At 41.7% G+C, this 19,515-nt stretch overlaps 1 long non-coding RNA gene across 4 annotated transcripts in view; it reads right to left on the reverse strand.

Moving 5' to 3' along the window:
• The window catches only part of LOC141994225 (uncharacterized), a 307,753-nt gene that overhangs the window by 237,209 nt on the left and 51,029 nt on the right, over positions 1–19,515 (reverse strand). For 3 of the 4 annotated variants that reach the window (XR_012641044.1, XR_012641041.1, XR_012641043.1), the window contains exon 1: positions 8,814–9,044. The exons of the other annotated variant lie outside the window; for it this stretch is intronic. This is a non-coding gene — a long non-coding RNA (uncharacterized LOC141994225). Of the gene's footprint in view, positions 1–8,813; positions 9,045–19,515 lie in introns of those variants that run through there. 4 annotated transcript variants of the gene reach the window in all.

Here is a 19,515-nt window from a genome sequence, read left to right on the forward strand (position 1 = left end):
GTGAAACATTTATGAATGATGCTCTTCATATGTGTCTGTTCCTCAGTTGGTGAAGGAGAAGGAAAATCAGACCCTCCCCCTCCCCCCCCCCAAGCCCAAATCCCAAATGATAAACTGGAAGCATTTTCTGAACTAATCCTCAGCTATTAAATTCTCATATGAGAAATGTCAGCTTCAAACTTCCACTTGTCCTCCCCAACCGCACCTCACAGCGCATGATCAGTAAGGTATTTTCTTGCTTTTTAACACATGCAGGCAGAGTTACTTTAGGTTTTCTACATTCAAAGAGCAGCATTTCTGCCTGGCTTCTAATACTGTAAGAAGCAATATGTATGGACACAGGGCCTAAACCCAAAGCCCTACTTCAGGCACATTCTAGTTGTCTTCAATGGGTGCTTTCCCTAAGAAAGAAATTTTGCCTCTAATCCACATCCATGGGCACCACAGAGTCCATAAAACAGTGGAAATAGCATAGTTCATCTGAAAGGGAGATTTTCGGGACCCATGTGCAAGGAATGTACATATTCTGTTCACTGCAGAATATAGCTCCATAGGACCCCCTGTCTGGGGTATGCAAGGAGCTTTTGTGGGAGGAGCATAGAAATATAGGACTGGAAGGGACCTTGAGAGGTCATCTAGCCCAGTCCCCTGCACTAAGCCAGGACTAAGTATTATCTAAACCATCCCTGACAGATGACTGTCCAACCTGTTCATAAAAACCTCCAATGACAGAGATTCAACAACCTCCCTTTCCTACTGTCTAACCTAGTTCTCCCTTGCTTGAATTTCAACCCATTACTTCTTGTCCTGTCCTCAGAGGATAAGGAGAACAATTTATCACCCTCCTCTTTATAACAACCTTTTATGTACTTGAAAACTGTTATCATGACCCCCCTTCAGTCTTCTCTTCTCCAGACTAAACAAACCCAGTGTTTTTTCAATCTTTCCTCATAGGTCAGGTTTTCTAGACCTTTAATCATGTCTTTTGCTCTCCTCTGGACTTTCTCCAAATTGTCCACATCTTTCCCAAAGTGGGGTGCACAGAATTAGACACAATACTCCAGCTGAGGTCTTATCAGTGCTGGGTATAGTGGAAGTATTACTTCTCCTGTCTTACTTACAACACCCTTGCTAATAGATCCCAGAATAATGTTTGCTTTTTTTTGCAACAGTATTACATTTTCTACAGTACTGCTTCTTAGGCAGCCATTACCCATTTTGTATTTGTGCAACTGATTATTCCTTCTTAAGTGTAGTATTTTGCATTTGTTCTTATTGAATTTCATCCTACTTATTTCAGACCATTTCTCCAGTTTGTCAAGATCATTTTGAATTCTAATCCTGTCCTCCAAAGTGCTTGCAGCCCCTCCAAACTTGGTATTGTCTGTAAACTTGATAAATGTACTCTTTATGCCAGTGGTTTTCAACCTGTGGTCCATGGACCCTTGGGGGTCTGCAAACCATGTCTAAGGGGTCTGCGAAAAGTTGTCATTACCATAGAAAAGTAGTTTTCAACCTGTGGTCCGTGGACTGCTGGGGGTCCACAGACTTTGTCTAAGATTTCCAAAGGGGCCCGGACCACCATTCAAAATTTTTAGGGGTCTTAAATGAACAAAGGTTGTAAACCATTGCTCTATGCAAGTATCCAAATTATTCATGAAGATATTGAATAGAACTGTACCCAGGACATACCCCTGTGGATCCACAAGTCTTTGAATCCAAAAGTCTCAGAAAACTCAATATCCCATGTATTATTTTTAAACAAACAAACAAGCATAATGGACACCAAAGCTACGTCTGTACCTGTAGCTTTAGGTGTGATTCTAAGCCCAAGTAGACATACTCATGATAACTTTTATTAAGCTTGTGTGCTAAAAACAGTATTGTAGCTGCAGTAGCATGGCCTGTGGTGAGCAGTGACATGGGCTAGACTCCCCGTGTACAAACCCAGCTGGACCCTGTGGGATAAGGCGACCAGACAGCAAATGTGAAAAATCGGGACGGGCTGGGGGGGGCGGAGAGGGGGCATAATGGAAGCCCATATAAGAAAAAGACCCAAAAATCAGGACTGTCCCTATAAAATAGGGGAAGGCCAGTGCATACTGCCACTCACCTCTGCCAATGCTAGCACAGCTACACTACTTCTTTTAGCACGCTAGCTCAATTAGAGCAATGCAGGCATGTCTATTTGAGCTGGGAATCACACCTCTAGCTTCAAGCGTAGATGTAGCCTAACAATTGTCTGACTCACTTAATGACAAGTAGAGACTGATGTTCTCATTCTGTTGTTCCTGACCACCAAAAGAGAGGAAAACTGAACTGAGGCATTCAATTAAATCATCCAGTGATTACATTAAAGAAAATGATGGTCTTGTTATGGAAACCACTAAAACAAAAATTGCTACGTAAATACAACCACATCATTATAATGGCAAAAAAAGAACCCAGTGTAACATTAGTATGTTATGCAATTTAAGAAATAAACATTTTACTGCTTTCCTTGGCTATGTTTGCAAATTGCTTTAAATACAAAAAAAAAAAAGAGGAATATAAACTAAAAAGAAAGATGTGACAAAACATGGAAGAAGATCGGCATTTTCAAAAGTGATTATTGATTTAGCATTCCCAACGTGAGACACTGTAAGGAGGCCTGACTTTCAGATGATGGGGCCCAGCACTTTCGGAAAATCTGGCCTGTTTAAGGTGCCTCAGGTTGAGCACCCAAAATCATTAGCCACATTTGAAAATTTACAACAGGAGGCATAACTGTCTGATTAAATTAATGACAAAACTGCCACTGACTTCAATGAGAGAAGGATTTGGCCCTGAAAGTGGGAAAGTGATTTCATAGGAAGATAATAAAACAGATGTTGGTGCCACACTTTAGCCAAAGATAACCAGTTTCAATGCAAACAAAGACTACTGAAATTTCCCCAAAATAGTAACTGATTCCAGAAAGCCTTACATATTCTGGCCCAGATCCTCAGCTGTGGATAAAGAGTGATAAGAAAAGCTCAGAAAAATGGAGTTCAAAGATGACATTAAGATACATTTGAGCTCCCCAGGTTGCCCCCTGCCCTAGTTTGCTCTCATTTGGACTAGCTGTCAAGGGCTACTCTGGTTCTTCACTATGGGAGGATCCCGCTACAATAAGATAAGTCTACCATGGGCAGCTCTGTTGGCTTTTTGGCTCTACTACAGCACAGGATCAAATCCAGAAAAGCTATTTGCTCCTTTTAAGACTGTGTAAATATACATGAAGAAAAAAAAGGCCACATATCCACATGTAAATGCATGCCATGTAAGGTTAAAGATCTGGAGTAAGGACCAGATCCTGCAGGATGATGAATTCCTCCTGATATGAATGGGACTTATAGGCATTGACCACTTTTCAGGATTGGGGCCCTTTGTGCAAAATTCCAATGGAAAATCCACATTGCATTTTCTCAAAATTATTTAGCAGAGGTATCTCTATAATTGTGATATGTCATTTTAATCACAGATTCATAGAAACGTAGGGCTGGAAAGGACCTCAAGAGGTCATCTAGTCCAGCCCCTTGCACTGAGGCAGATCATCCCTGATAAGGTGTTTTTCCAACCTGTTCTTAAAAATCTCCAGTGATTAGGACTGCACAACCTCCCTTGGAAGCCTATTCCAGTGCTTTACTATCCTTATAGTTAGAAAGTTTTTCCTGATATCTAACCTAAATCTCCCTCGCTGCAGATTAAGACCATTACTTCTTGTCCTACCTTCAGAGGACCCGGAGAACAATTGCTCACAGTCCTCTTAATAACAGCCCTTAACATAGTTGAAGATTGTTATCAGGCTTCGCCTCAGTCTTCTTTTCTCAAGATGAAAGTTGACCAGTTTTAACCTTTCTTCATAGGTCAGGTTTTCTAAACCTTTTATCATGTTTGCTGCTTTCCTCTGGACTGTCTCCAATTTATCTACATTTTTTCTAAAGTATGGGGCCCATCATAATGCATCACAATTGCAGAAATACTTGGGTTAAATGCATTGTACTCCTGCCAGCTTAGAAACATAGGATGCAAATGGGGCAGTCGGTGAGATCTTGCTGGCTCTTACAGTCTTTTTGGGACATTTCAGGCAGGGAGCTGTACACAACTGCAATATGGACCTGATCCAAAGCCCAGTGCAGTCAACCGAAAGGTTCCCATTGACCTCAATGGGACTTGGAGCAGGCACTAAGGCTTTGCAAACGTTGTGGTACAAATCCACACAAAACAATGCCCATTTTTCAGGGTATAGCACTATAACTAACACCAAGCTGAGTGACCTTTAAGAGTCACAGGTCCACCTGCAGGGTGGGCGAGTAGCTGTCATGAAATATATATGGGAATACCAGTTGACACAAACTGCTAGAAATTCTTCTTATATTGTATGTTTCCGTTTTTATATTGCAGTGTATTAGATTTGGTGTTTCCATTTTAGTGCAGCGAAGAAGAGGTCCAAGAAGTACCTCAGCTTTAACGTCACACAGAAATTTCAGCTGGAAATTAGGTGGTTTTTAACCATTAAAGTGGTGAGGTTCTAGAACAGCTTTCCAGTAGGAATAGTGGGGGAAAGAAACCTAACCTGTTTTAAGATGGAGCTTGATAATTAATTATATGATGGGGTTGCATGTGATAGCAAAGGGCTGGAGTTGATGACCAAGGAGGTCCTTTTCAGTCTGATGGTTTTTATGTAGGAGCTTTAGACTTATCTCTGTATCCAAAAGTTCAGAGGTAGGCACAAAATCCTGACTGGGGTCTTTGGGCAATACCATACGTCTATAAATAATCAAATACTGATCATTCTTATAGGTAATAATTGCAGCAGAACAGTAGTCTCAGTCGTTAGCTGAGTAACTCATCACAGCACTTTTAGAGCCAACATTTTTTAACTTAAAAACCACTGTCAATTTTAGGGGCCCTTAAAAGGTGCTTGACTGAAAGCCCTGTATTAATATATTTTGTTTACCTGCAGAACGGGTACAGTATAAGTGGTGCCAGTGTAAACTTCCCCATATCTAGGGGTGAGAGATTGGCCCACTCACTCTCCTGTTTTGACCATCAGTTAGTACCAGTTAAATTGGTAGTTTTGTGGAAAGGGCACATCCACTAGCAACTGGACTGACAACTCATTAAACACAGGGTCAAGCAGCTATCAGGTAACTTAATTTATGTGATTATAGAATCATAGAATATCAGGGTTGGGAGGAACCTCAGGAGGTCATCTAGTCCAACCCCCTGCTTAAAGCAGGACCAACCCCCAACTAAATCATCCCAGCCAGGGCTTTGTCAAGCCGGACCTTAAAAACCTCTAAGGAAGGAGATTCTACCATCTCCCTTGGAAACCCATTCCAGTGCTTCACCACCCTCCTAGTGAAAAAGTTTTTCCTAATATCCAACCTAAACCTCCCCCACTGAAACTTGAGACCATTACTCCTTGTTCTGTCATCTGGCACCACTGAGAACAGTCTAGATCCATTCTCTCTGGAACCCCCTTTCAGGTAGTTATGTGATTAGCATGATTTCAAATAGCATTCTAGAAGTGAAAGGTTCCATATTGCATTATCAATCCTCTTGGCCAGCCACTTACCCAGGAATTATGTGTTTCTTTCCCAACCCTTACATCTTATATATAGGTCTCAGTCTGGCTGCAAACCAGCACCACATCCATTTATTTTATCTGTACTCAAGAAAAAAAAAGAGCCTGATTCTCCTTTCATTTAAATCAGTTCCACACCAGCCTGACTCTATTGACTTGAAAGGCAGTTCATCCTAATTTACACCAACGAGAGAGGTGTTTCAGCTTTGTAGATGTGCAGTTTGACGCAGATCCAAAAAAGAGAAGAACTCTAGGATTCTCATTTTGAGCAGGGGGTTGGACTAGATGATCTCCTGAAGTCCCTTCCAACCCTGATATTCTATGATTCTATGATTTGTACAGTGTGAACACATTAAGCATGTCTTCCCTCTGCATCCAGAGCTTTCTCTCCAATAACCGGTGTGAAGGACAACAAAAGGGGAAGAATCAAACCTGATATACTGAGGTTCATTTTTAATTCTAGCAGAATTTATCTACTCCCTGCAAAAGAGGCAAGTCGTGTCATATCATGTCATCCACACGTATGTCTCTTATCTTCATACAGCAATTCTTTTCTTCAAGCAAAGGACTAAGGAAAAAGAACCAGACAGATCCAGCACTGCAGTTATTTTTCTGTGTGCTCCAATAGAATTAAGAGGATTACAGAGCTACTGTGGCATGCCAAAGATACATTTTGGTAGTGGCAAATACGGTCACATTTCAGGAAACGTGCTAAACGTCGCTGTTTTTCAGCCGAAGAGCAGATACAAGCCCAACAACAAAACAAATATGAGAACAGAAATGGATGTACAACCCTGAAAGTATAAGAGACTCTCAGGAAATTTCATGCTTTGGGGAGCTCAAATAGAAGAGAAAAAAACAGTTCCAAATTTCTAGGACTGTTTTGCAACACCATCAAGCCGAATTGTTTGAACAATAAGAGGATCTCTATACCTCAGGAGCCTCTCTGGGCCTGTGCTTTTCAGCTTGTAAAACTGTTTGTGTACATGCAAGTTTAAGGCTGTCAAGCCCCGCCCGTTTTCAAAGCTTGCATGGGTGGATTTACAGTGACAGGTTATAAAGGGGAGTATCATTTTGTAAACTTGGGAAAGCTGCAAGGGGAAATAAATCAAGAGGGAGACTTCCTTTTGTTACAGTTACTTTTGTGGTGCTTGGGAACAGAATAAATAAAATCATACAAACAAGGCTGAACTAGAACATGAAATATGAATATCCCTTTCTTCTGCTCCTTTCTCACTCCACCTACAGCTTTTTCTTTTAGGAAAAACAGTCTCCTAAAAACCTAAGAATAGTTCTGGTTTTCCCTAGTTAACTGCCATTATTATGGAAAGTGAGAAATAACTGTTGAAATAATAAACAAACCCAAGCTAAATCCCCTACAGCCAAACCTGTTCTATATAGGGACTTTGCTGTTATTATGCCTGGCGAGCAGAATAAATAATTTTAAAAAATAATTAAAAATGTTAATAATTAACAATCCCAAAGCACAGTACACTCTCCAGATAACAGGCTTCTTTTTATTCCAAAGTGCAAGTCGCAGTGTCCAAGCCAAGACAGACTAGAAATTCAAAGCACAGGACATTTATTGTATTGGATGGGAGAATAGGCCTGAGCATGGCAAATCCCATAGTCAAACAGAGCTCAGTGGAATCATCAAAATGCTACAGCAAAATTTAATTCTGAAAAGTGACTTTGCAGAAATGGCACCTTCTTATTGAACAGACCTACTCCCTGTGTATGTTCGGAGACAAAGCCATACCTGCTTAGTTTAGAGACAAAAGTAAGTGTTCCCTACTTTTTGCTCCTCTTATCTCTGAAAAGACAATACATTTAGGGGAGAGGGAACTGGACTCCGCTCTCATCAACAGAATAATTAACTAAGATATGGAGTGGGTAGAGGTTCTTCATGAACATTTTTATCATTTTCAACCGGCTCATGATTCAATGTAGGGCCAAAAATCTGCCGAGGTGACATATGCAACCCCAATGTCATCAAGCCACAATCAAATGCAGCCACCTCTGGGGTGGTATATGGTAACTGTTTTGCACTAATATCACCATACAGTAGTGTTTAGGAAGGAAAGTGATTACTTCTCTAACTGAAACTTCAGGGGAATTTGGTAGGTAAAATATAATCAGGGGATTTGGCCATGATTATGGGGTTAATATTGCAACTGTTTTTAAAAGTTCACGGGACTTTTTAGTGCTGAAAGTCAATTCAGTTAACAGGAATGGCTGGTGCTCAGCGCAGCTTGGGCTCAGGTCTGTAAGGTCAGATGTTTAAGTGCTCAGAACCCACAACTGGGGCTGGATTTTCAAAAAAGATCAGGTTCTAGTATCTCCCTATGGCCAGATTTTCAAAGGAGTTATACACCCAACATGTACAACTCTTTTTGAAAACCTGACTTCCCTGCTGTGGTGTGTCAGGGCCTTCTAAAGAGACCACCCTCCATTACCTCAGTAGTCAAGTGGACCTTGACTTTACATCTGATTCTCACACAGCTCGTTATTCCTCTCTCATTCAGGGCAGAAATCCCAATGGAAGTGGAAGTTTTGCTTACATAAAAACTTATGATCTGGACCATGGAGGTTAAGTTATTCTACAATAATTGATTTATGGCAATTTCATAGCCCGGCTTGCTACCTTTTAAAAGCTTGCTAAATTTCAATACAGAGGCAAGAAAATGCAGATCACCACAGAATCTGGGACTTCATTATTGCCTCTTGTTTTTTTAAACTAGTAATCTCAGAAATAGTAAAAAAGTGTATTTATATCCATTGACAAAGCTTTTGCTTTAGTGCAGTGTCAGTGCTTATTGGAGCTTTAATGCCCGAGTTCAGGCATTCAGCTAGACTCTGTGCAGCACTGGAGCAGAAGACTTTTCCACGTGAGATGACAGATGAGACAAAGTAATTTTTTTAAAAAATCTGATCAGTGCAATAAATATTCACTACAAATAATCTCAGTGGTCCTCTCTTTATTCTGTGTTTCAAGGGATTTTCTTGGTTTTCACTCAATTCTTCTCAGAAACTTTTCATTTCTTTGTAACCAGCTTTTAAAGCCTGAAGATTTTCAGGTAAGTGGGCCCCATTATATCTTTCCTTCTCTCCTCTCCTCCAAGCCTCCATTACAGGCACTACATTCCCACCCAAGAAGATTTCAACAGGACTCCCTATTCCAACTGTCTGTGCTGTTTCCTACCTGACCAGAGAGGTGGCTCTTCAGCAACATGAAGTTCTCCCTTCCTCCCAGGAACTGAGCACGCTGTCTCTGAATCATTTACAGCAGCTGTGATCTGAGTTGGAAACTGGTATCATGGGAATCAAAGTGAGGTCTCTCTCATAGCAGTGCAGGGCATTGTGACAAGTCTGGCTGTTAAGCGTTAAATTCTGTCTTCTTACATGCATTTCTTCCCACATTTCAGTGGGGCAGAATGGTGATGGGTGTACATGAAAGTAGAATGTGCTCCTTTGTTATTTATATATTACGAAGCATTTGAAGCCAGGCAGTTATGAGAAGATGATTTTAGGTCACAGCCCACTTTTACTTGTGACTGAATCAACATAAATTTTAAAGAGAAACTACTGGGAATGTATTGTAGCAAGCAATCTCTGAGAAGGAGCAAATAGCTCTTTGTAAACAGCAAGGCTATCCCAAGGAGAAGACCAAACTGGGAACAGCCATGAATTACTGAAGTCTCTGGCCCACTTGCCTCATGTATGGCTCGATCTAACTGCATTGATGCCCAGTAATGCTCCTCACAGAAAGGAACCTTCTTCCCAACACACATTCTTCACCAACATAGGTCATACATGCATCTTGGCCACTGTAATAGGACATCCATTCCAATTCAGGGGGGATACTTTGGGGGAGAAACAGATTTCTTAGCTATGCAGGCACATTCCAATAAATCCTGCTACATGCTTATAGAGAATAAAAGCAGTCTGACTGTAAGAATCAGCACTAGTAGGAGTTATTTTTAAATGATTGCTTCAAAAAGAAATGATGTTGATTTCCTGCCTCTATTTTTTTTAATATGTACACAATATAAATGGGGAGTATTTGGGTTGGTAGAGAAACCGAAGTGCCCCAAGTTTCCAAATCCAGAAAAGCAGAAAAGCAGTTGGGGTTTTTATTCTTTTCCTGACAAATCTATTGTGGTATGTGTTATCCAAAAAAGGCTCCAACTTACGCTCATGCGGTGCAAAGTGAATCAGAAGGGAGCTCATATGGATAGGAATCCCAGTTCACTGCACAAGCACATGCCAGCCAGCATTCCAGCTCTTACTGTGTTTGTAGCTATTCTGTATTTCCAAAGAACATCATACTAGGTCTTGAAGGCAGCCAAAGGGCAAATTGAGTGTCCAGTCCAGATCTGAGCAAGGCAGGAAGAAAAGGCTTTTAATTCGTTTTAGTTTGACTGTTCCAGCTGTTCACCAAAGTCATAGACTCCTCCCTTCTCAGCACTCTTTGTAGCAGCAGGTTGAGGTGAAGGTAAAGAAGTAGATTCATAAGTATATGGTTGTTAATATTAGCTGACATCAGGATCACCATCAACACATCATCCTCCCAGTTGCATACTCCCACGTTCAATTAGTTAACATCATCTGCTACAACTGGCTCTGAAAAGAGAAGCTGTCAACATCCTCAACCACTCAGCAGTCTGGAGTGGATGTGGGAGACAAGACAGAGTCCCGAGAGCAGGTGGCTGTGGGTGCTGATATAAGTATTATTACTTAACGCTCATATAATGCTTTCCATACATAGCTCGCAAGTCATTTCACTAATGGGAGTAAATGCTATTATCCCCAGTTTACAGATGGGGAAAGTGAGGCACAGCAGAGAAGGGGTTTGCCTGAGGCCACACAGCCGTTCAGAGGCAGAGCCTTGAATGGGGAGATGAGTGGGCTGTAGTAAGTGCTGATACATAATGTACATAAAATTGTTTATTTTAGTTTGCTTCCCTCTCTCTTTTCACGGCACTTGTCTTGTGAATTCTCTGGGGTAGGACCATGCTTTCCTCTGTGTGTCTACAGCATATTGTACAAAACGTCCCAACACTGACTAGGCCTCTGATGCAACTGCAATATCAATCCTAAGTAATAATAATAATGCATCCTCTTTTACAGTCTGAGCATCTAGATGGACCAGCGAGACCAGGGTTATGTTCTACAAATCCTCACTTTTAATGTTCTGGCTTTGCAATCCCAAACTAAACCAGGGTTCTTTGGATCTACACTATATCCAAAGCATCAAGATTTGCTGCTTTCCTTCCCCAGAAAATGTACTTAGGTCCCATTATCACTTTAATAACACCCCATCCTCCCAATTCAGACTGCTGGTCTAAACAGAGCCATTAGAAATTTGTCCATCAGTCAATTAAATTTAATATTGCCCTGAACTTGTCACTGCTAACTCCTTCCTTCTCTCCTAACAGTTAATCTTTAAGGTGCCACTGGACTTCTTGTTGTTTTTGTGGATACAGACTAACACGGCTACCCCCGATACACAGCCCCCTAGAGCTCAGATGCTTCTGTCACTTGCCGTGTGGGTTTCCTCTTCATTGGAGCCTCAATGCTCCCATTAGGTTTAATGAAGAGAGAGACCAAGAGCGGGAATGATGAGGGATACCCCCAAACTGCAGTTTAGAATGCCATTAAATAAGGGTTTCTCGGCCATGAGATGGGTGGCATTTATGAGGATTTTCTCATGATCTCTGAGCATGCTGTGGAAGCAGTTTATTGGTGCAATTGAACTCGTTCTCTCTGTTCACAACTGCGGGTAAATCAGAAAGCAATTCCACTCCCTCTAATAAATAATCCTCCTGTGCCACAGGCTCAGGGCTCGAGCAACTCAGAATGCCCCTACCCCATCAAGGAAAAAGAAAAATCAGGACTGCCAGCAAATGCAAATCAAGCTGCTGTGTGCCAGATACAAACAGCTGTATGAATTCCACTTCTTCTGAGGCGTCATCACATACCACATGCCAGTCACTGTAATTAGAGTGAGTTAGTAGGAAAACTCACTGTAGAGTTAGGAAACATACAGAAATATGTATAAATAAAATATATTGCTTTCCTGTGCTCTTGTCTCTTCTAATCCCGGTTTTCTCTCTCCACAGAACAATAGCAGTACTGAATTCTGATGAAGCAATGTTTGGTTCAACCTCAGGCATTTTGTGAGGGGGTAGCAGTTAATTGATGCGAAAGTGTAGCACTTAACAGCATTGACTTTCTTGGCAGGTAAGTGTTAAGTGTAGCACTTAACAGCATTGACTTTCTTGGCTGACTAAATAGCCAAGTTTGGGGTAAATGACAGTTTTTAACCAAAGATTTACTTGTATGTTTTATTTGGCTTTTCCTCATTACGTCTCAGATTCAGCAAAGCACACGCTTAACTCTAAGCCACTGTGAAGTCCACTGAAATCAGCTGGACCACTCGCTTACGTGCTTTGCTAAATCAGGACCTAGAAGACTTCTATTCCTACTGTGAAATTAACAGCTATGGACAGGTCTGGACTGGGAGGAAATATAGTAATGAATGGTAACAACAGTAATTCATGGCTGTCCTGTCTGTAATATGAAGCAGCAGCAGTTGTACTGTATCATGTGACATAACAAAGACACTGTAATTCATATACTAGTTTATTTTTGCACTCTTGAACTATGCACCGTTCCAGAAAGTTACTGAACTAGGAAGAGAAAAATATTAATCCAACATTTCCCTCTCTCACTTCCTAGATCCAGAAGAGAATTAAGAGTTTATAAAGGTTTATACACTTTTAAAGCTCCTATTTTCGGATGCAACATGGGGGTGGGGGGGATCCCTAGCAATGAACCAGGGATTTGCTGAATTATTTTTATGTACAGTAGATGCAGGCTTGACAGAACTCACGAGACAAAGCAAGATGGCCAACTGTCAAACTTGTCCGAGTATGCTATTTTTAGTGAAATTACAATTTGGAGTTGGCATGTTGATTCAACACAACTGGAGCCTGCTTCAAGATCAGTGAACATACTTTGATTTATTGCTCTCTTATTCAGGTCAGGAATTGTAATCTCAAGAGCAGTCAATTCATGGGTTTTGGCTTTCTGGACAGGAGGTGAACATAGCCTTTAGAATTAGAATTGTTTTAATTCAGGGAAAGGAGAAAATCATAGACAAGGAGTTCACAATGCTTAAGTAGGTATTCACTAATTAGCAATAACTACTGCTGTAACAGACAACACAATAACGAATCACAGTCCTCTTATTTCTACTGTGCATACTTAATGAAACTGAAATCTGTAGCTGGAGTGCACTCTCAAGTATAAAAATACCTTAAGAGGACATAAAAGGAAGGATTGAAAGATGAGATGAGAAATTTTAAGAGTAAGCCATCCTTTATCTAAATGGCTACTCTTTGAATTAGGCCATTGTCAGTGGGATTCAAACCCCCCAAAACAAGCCCAGAACAGCCTGAATTTCAATCTGATAATAGTTATGAAGTTTTGAAGCCAGGGTTAACACCTTTCACCACACACAGCCTCATTTCAAATGTTACTTCTGCCATCTCTGGATTTTGATCAATGATTTACCAGTATTTGGAGTATAAGGGGCATCTATTGTGCCCAGGGAAAGAAAATAGATATATAAATGTGTAAAGCTGAGAAATGTACCAGGTAGTCAACTGGAGATCTCAAAAAACTCAATCGCAAAAACACCTTTAAGTGCCACTTTTTCAACATTAACTAGAGGAAGGAGGTTCGCAGTGGGCTGTATGTTGTTATACAAGGCATACTACGGCACGTCAGCATCTAGCACTACCAGCAAAATCAACCTTGTTGAAAGCTGCCCTAAAGAGCTGTGCAAAAAAGGAAACTTTTCAGAGTTTTTTTCCCCTGTGAACTACAATAATTTGGTGTTGATTAGTGAGACAAGCAGAGCTAAAAAGAATGTGATGATGCCGCCGCTAGCCTGACTTTCTGCCTGCCATTCCTTTCAGTCTGACAGTGGCTCAGCTTTCAAGCCCTAACGTTATGCCAGAACAGGCTCCATAAAACAAACAAACAAAAAAACCAACCAAACAAAAAAGGGGAGTCTTCAAAAAAAGATTCCCAATGAAAATGTAATAAAACACTGAAAACTCCCACCCCTCTCCTTCTTTTAAGTGCAAACAATTAAGGGCCATTTTGAACACAGTAGCCAGGGGGGAATGACAGAAATCAAACATTTTCAATTCCAGATTAAGTAACATTACTAGAAGAAAAACACAAAGAATAAAAAGGATCGGTTCTGCATTGATGAACCATAAGGGACAGAAACCAGTGTTGGCATAACGTTTTCATTAACTACAGCAAAAGCAAAACGTACATATCAATGGTACACATCTTTTTCTTGCCTAGGGCTTTGATTAAGTTCCCAAAAAACTGCTCTATGTTCTATAGGTTTTAATGTAACACCACACATTTTTCTGCCGTCATTGAACATGCCAGAGATGGCAGGAAATATATTTGCAGCACACAAAATCTAGACTGCAGATTGAAGAGACAGAGTTCTCTCACACATGGGCTATTAAAGTGTCTGTGATTAGGGATTTTTTCTGTTTAATTGTGCCTAGGCCTCTGAAAGAACAACCTCAGTTTTGATATAGAATCTCTGTATGCCACATAGATGCTCAGGTGACCCAAAGTGGCCTTTTGTGGCTGGAAGTAGCCACTGGAGACTTGCATAGGGAACTCATCTACAATGTAAAGCTGGCAGAGATGGTGTGGTCACCTCCCATAGCATATTCTCTCCACTTCTAGGGTAGGGTGCACGTAAACAAGAGAGGGGGGTATGGCAAAACCGGATGGAACCAAGCCTGCCATCCATTGACCGAAGGGATCTTACACCAGCTGAGTAAATTATAGCTGCTCCTTATAGTCTCATTATAGGGAAATACTGTTCTTGCCATGTATACCCAGAGTGATAAATGCTGAGTTTTTAATGGTGCCCTGCTTGTGTGTGCATTTGCATAACGACCTACCTATATTCATTGCTTATAACTGGGGGATAAAAGCTCTCTCTGAGCTGAAATTTGTCTCAGCCTGGAAGAAAATGTTTCTTCGCCTAGTTGAAAAACTGGTTTTCTCCCTGGGTAGGGTGGGGCACAAGTATAACTGAGGGCAGAATTTGTCCATAAAACTTTATGCACAGAAGAATGAAACCAGCTTCACATTTTCCCACAATAGGTTTTAGCAGGTCTCACCAGCAAGGTCACTTTCTCACAAAATGAGTCACATCAGAAACTTCAATGTTAATTTAAAAATCTTGGGGCTGCTCTTTCTCCCACTGAAGTTAACATAAACTTTACCACTGACTCCAATGACAGAACGATTGGATCCTTTATTTTCAAATTCAGTTTGCAACTCATAAAGCTGATTTCTTACCTTGTGAATTTTCAGGCACTAGGGCTGCTTTCTTTATAATACTGTAGCTTTAGTAAAATAAGGCTAGTTGTTAATGTGATGTATGAAACACTCAGTTTCAAGCTACGGACACAAAATCTTCAATTATAGAACATGTGATATTGCTCACCACCTACACAAGTAATTAAATCAGTGCAGGTGCACCTCTGGCCAACCCAAAGCCAAAATCTTCCCTGTTGCACACACAGATTTTTAGTGGTCCAAGAATGACTTTGAGAGTATTTGACTTGTAGGCACACCCTACACACACTCACGCTTCTGTGTCCTGTTAGAATTGACAACAGAGGAGCAAACTGCATCAAAAGCTTTCTGATCTCTTCCCGCAGGGCATTATCAGCACAGCTGCACTATTTTGATGCTGGGTGTCCATACACAGATGGCCAGGCTGGAGGAGAGAGAGCATGCATATTTCTCATTCTGTGCTCTCCTGTAGATTCTGGGAGGTTGGCTGTGATGCTCTAACAGCTGCAGCTTTGCCAGAATCTAGTTATGCATTGTCTGTTCTTTCAGAAGATGAAACAGTAGGAAAAATTGGGAAGATTTGCATATTTGGGGACCTTCCAACATGCAGGTAAAAAAAAAAGACTGAATGTTCAAATCTGTTAATTGCACTTGTGATTGCATCCTTTATTTATCTGACATTTCTGCAAATCAACTAAGTAAACCAGTCTATGTGTTAAGGCAGGTGAGAAAGTTTAGTATTCATTTAGGCTTTTAGGCCAACCTTTGTTTTCAGACAGATTGCTGTAAAGCTGGAGTAAATTGATTGAAGCCGGTGGATTTACACTGGTGTAAATGGGAGCAGAAATTATCCCTCAGTCTGTTCTTTACAGTTTACAGTTCAACATATAATTCAAACCTCTGATTGAATTTTCAGACAAAATTAAAGCTGCATACCTGCACCATGCTTAGCTCAAAGAAAACGTGTTGACGTAATTGTAGTATTTGACTTCTGTGAAACTCCTTTCCTCCCAAACCAAACATATTATGCACACAGTACCATTAACATGCAGCCACTGCTAGGAAGAAAACTAGCAGTCAACTGGTCCACACCACAATAATGTGCAAAAAGTGTATTTATTCAGCTGCAGTTAGGTTCTTATGTTGTGCCCATCACTGTGTACCAGAGCAGAGCACCAGGTCACTTAAAGTGCCATGAGATCTTTTATGTCCAGAAAGTGCAGACAGATGTTGAAGGTTCCAGCCAAAAGACTCCCACACAGTAAAGTGCATAGCTCTAAATGTAACAGTCTCAGAAGGATAAAGGGCTGAGCCAACCAAACTAGACTTGAACCTGTGACCCAAAGCAATCTGCATAGTCCAGTACTGATGCTTAGACATCCACACCATCCACTACAAGTTAAGAGCTATCACTAATGTCTAGAAACAATTTTTTCCATGTACTAAATACCACTTAATCCAAATCAAACTTTCTGAAAGTGCTGAAATGTTTAGCTGTTTTGTTTTCCTCTTTATTTTACATTTTTACACTTCTCCCCTGCCAAGATCTGCCTGGGAACAGAACAAAAAGAGCTAAAATACCATGAGAAAGGCAATATTTCCAGAGGAATCAGAAGCAGGAAGCATTAACAGGCTCTCTCAGGAGATCAATATCATGAGACGTCCAGGAAACTTCTAAACACTCAGGAGGCTTAGATGACTTAAGGGAAGTATCTAAATCAAAGCCAAATGTTGAATCTTTTGGAGTCCCATCTATCATGAGAATTAGTCACCATATCACAGATAGTTTAATTCCTGTTTCTCATTTCCATTGATGGCCTCTAGGGCCTGTGCAAAATTCCTAACTCTGGATTTCTCATGCAAACCCTTTGAATACAAGGTGGATACAAGGAGAATATTTAAATTATCTTCAGAACGAGACTAATTAACACTGCCAGCAAAAGTGCAACTCATCCTGGAAACAGCAAAATGCTGCACTCTCTTTTCTCTAATTATGATACGCTACATGAGGTCTGCAACTTATTGACTTGTAAAGACCTTCAGTCTAAATAAAATACAAGCTTCAACCCTTCTCTGGGAAGGGTAAGGGAGGCTTTGTGATTTCCATACCCTACCTTTTCCTTTCAGCAGTTCCTCAACTGTAGGTGGGCTAATGGACACCAAACAAACCCATGTGGTTTTGGGTGAAAATCTGGTGAAACTCCATAGTTTTGCCGGGTTTGACACCAAACCAGAAAGAATCACATTATTATTATTATCTGTACTTCAGTAGCACCTAGAGACCCCATTCAGGGGTTAGGGCTCCGTTGTACTATACCAGAGGTAGGCAAACTACGGCTCGTGGGCCACATCTGGCCCGCGGGACTGTCCTGCCCGGCCCTTGAGCTCCCAGCCGGGGAGGCTAGCCCCCTGCCCCCGCAGCTTCAGCTCGCTGAGCCACCCGCGCTCTGGCCCGCTGCTCCTGCCAGACAGCACAACAGCATGGCTGGCTCGGCGGCGGGGCTGTGAGCTCATGCTGCTCTGAGCGGCATGGTAAGGGGGCGGGGAGTGGGGCGGGATTGGATAAGGGGCAGATGGTCCGGGGGGGCAGTCAGGGGACAGGGAGCAGGGGGTAGTTGGACGGGGTGGAGGTTGGGGGGGGCGGTCAGGGTACGGGGACCGGAGGGGGGGTTTGGATTGGAGTGGGAGTCCCGGGGGGCCTGTCAGGGAACGGAGGTGTGGATAGGGGTTGGGACAGTCAGGAGATGAGGAGCAGGGGGGGTTGGATGGGTTGGGTATTCTGAGGGGGGCAGTCAGGGGGTGGAAAGTGGAAGGGGGCGAGAGGGGGGCAGGCTGTTTTGGGAGTCCCAGCCTTCCCTACCCAGCTCTCCATACAGTTTTGCAACCCCGATGTGGCCCTCAGGCCAAACAGTTTGCGCACCCCTGTACTATACACTGTACACACGCAAAGTCCCTGCCCCAAAGAGCTTTCGCTATGAGTTAATGCATTCATCAAACCTATGAACTCCATGCAAACTGCAAGTACAAATCCCTGTCACCCCCCAATTAAGGTTACACTAGAGATAGGAAAACTTATTTATTTATATTCAAACCCATTTGCTCATAATTGGTTTCGAAGTTTTTCTTGCACTCAAGACGTTTGTGTTCTGATTAGGAGACACCGTGTGGGGGCGTAGACAGGGGAACAGGATATATACAACAGCTACTCTCCATATGCATAGCAGGATATAATCAGCAATAGCTGCATGGTAACAATTGGCCAGCATTGATGGTTTTTAGTAGCTTCCACTGTATATAAATCAGCCAAATATGCTAGCCTAGCTTCGGTCTGTATGGGTCCTCCCTTTCAAAAAAAGTATGCAGAGTAACCTTCTCTTTAGACAGAAAACGTTTGGGTTTTTTTTAATTGAGTAACCTTTTGGGGGTGGGGGAGACAGGGAAACATTACAGGAGAAAATGATTTGTGGACTCCAGCCAAGGCTGTAAACATCCAAAGCAGTTCAGAGGACACACTTCCCTTTCAGGCCCAAGCCTTGCAAAACCTTCAGTTTCCAAAGTTTTACTGCCCTTCATTTGCATGAGTCTTTCTTCCACACAGACCAACTTATTGACTAGCTCCAACCGTCGTACTATGGGCACATGCAGTTGTATTATTAATGCAACAATCCCTGCAAATGGATTTTATTTTTTTTAATTTCCAGCATTGCCCATTTCATTATAAATGGTTTAGCTGAACCTATCTGAGCCATTTCTACTGAGCATCACTTAAAACAAAGTAAAGGAAGAAATATTTGCAGTGGTAGTTGATGGGTTTTAGCTGCTCTGTGTTGTAAATACATTGTAAATAATTTGTAAGGTATTCATACATTCCTGTACACTATCTGTAGCAGGCTTATAAATATATTATCAGAGCTTTATAAATCACTGATAGCCAACCCTTAAAATAAAGCAGTACTACAGCCTTCTATGCTAAATGCAATCCTTGCAGACCTTTTCATCTGTAGAGGCAGAGCGTTTGGTGAATTCATGGAGTAAGGAGTTTAATGTGGGAAAAACCCTATGACCTCTTCTCACTAGGGACCAGCCTACCATCAAACTGAACCACATTGGGAGAATCTAATTCCAACAGTAGTCTCTCAGCATTGTTGCAATATGTTATTTTCTCTGGAGAACAGTACTGCTGGCCGGGCGCCCAGCTCTGAAGGCAGGGCTGCCATCAGCAGCAGTGCAGAAGTAAGAGTGGCAATACCGTGCCCACTGAAGGGCTCTACCCACTACTTCCCCCCCCCCATCATTTTCCTGCCCCTCCTCTTCCCCCCAACCCCAGGTTTGTGCCCTGGGAAGCTGTCCTGCTCGCCCCACCATGGTTATGGCCCTGTAGTTGCACCAAATTGACAAAAAATTCGCAGGCATAACATAATAGTTGAGTGTTTATCATTCCAGCAAATTTTTCTTCAACAAATGTGGCTTTTCCAAATTACCACTATTAATGA

Source organism: Natator depressus, chromosome 9, assembly GCF_965152275.1.
Source record: "Natator depressus isolate rNatDep1 chromosome 9, rNatDep2.hap1, whole genome shotgun sequence".
Lineage (NCBI taxonomy): Eukaryota > Metazoa > Chordata > Testudines > Cheloniidae > Natator > Natator depressus.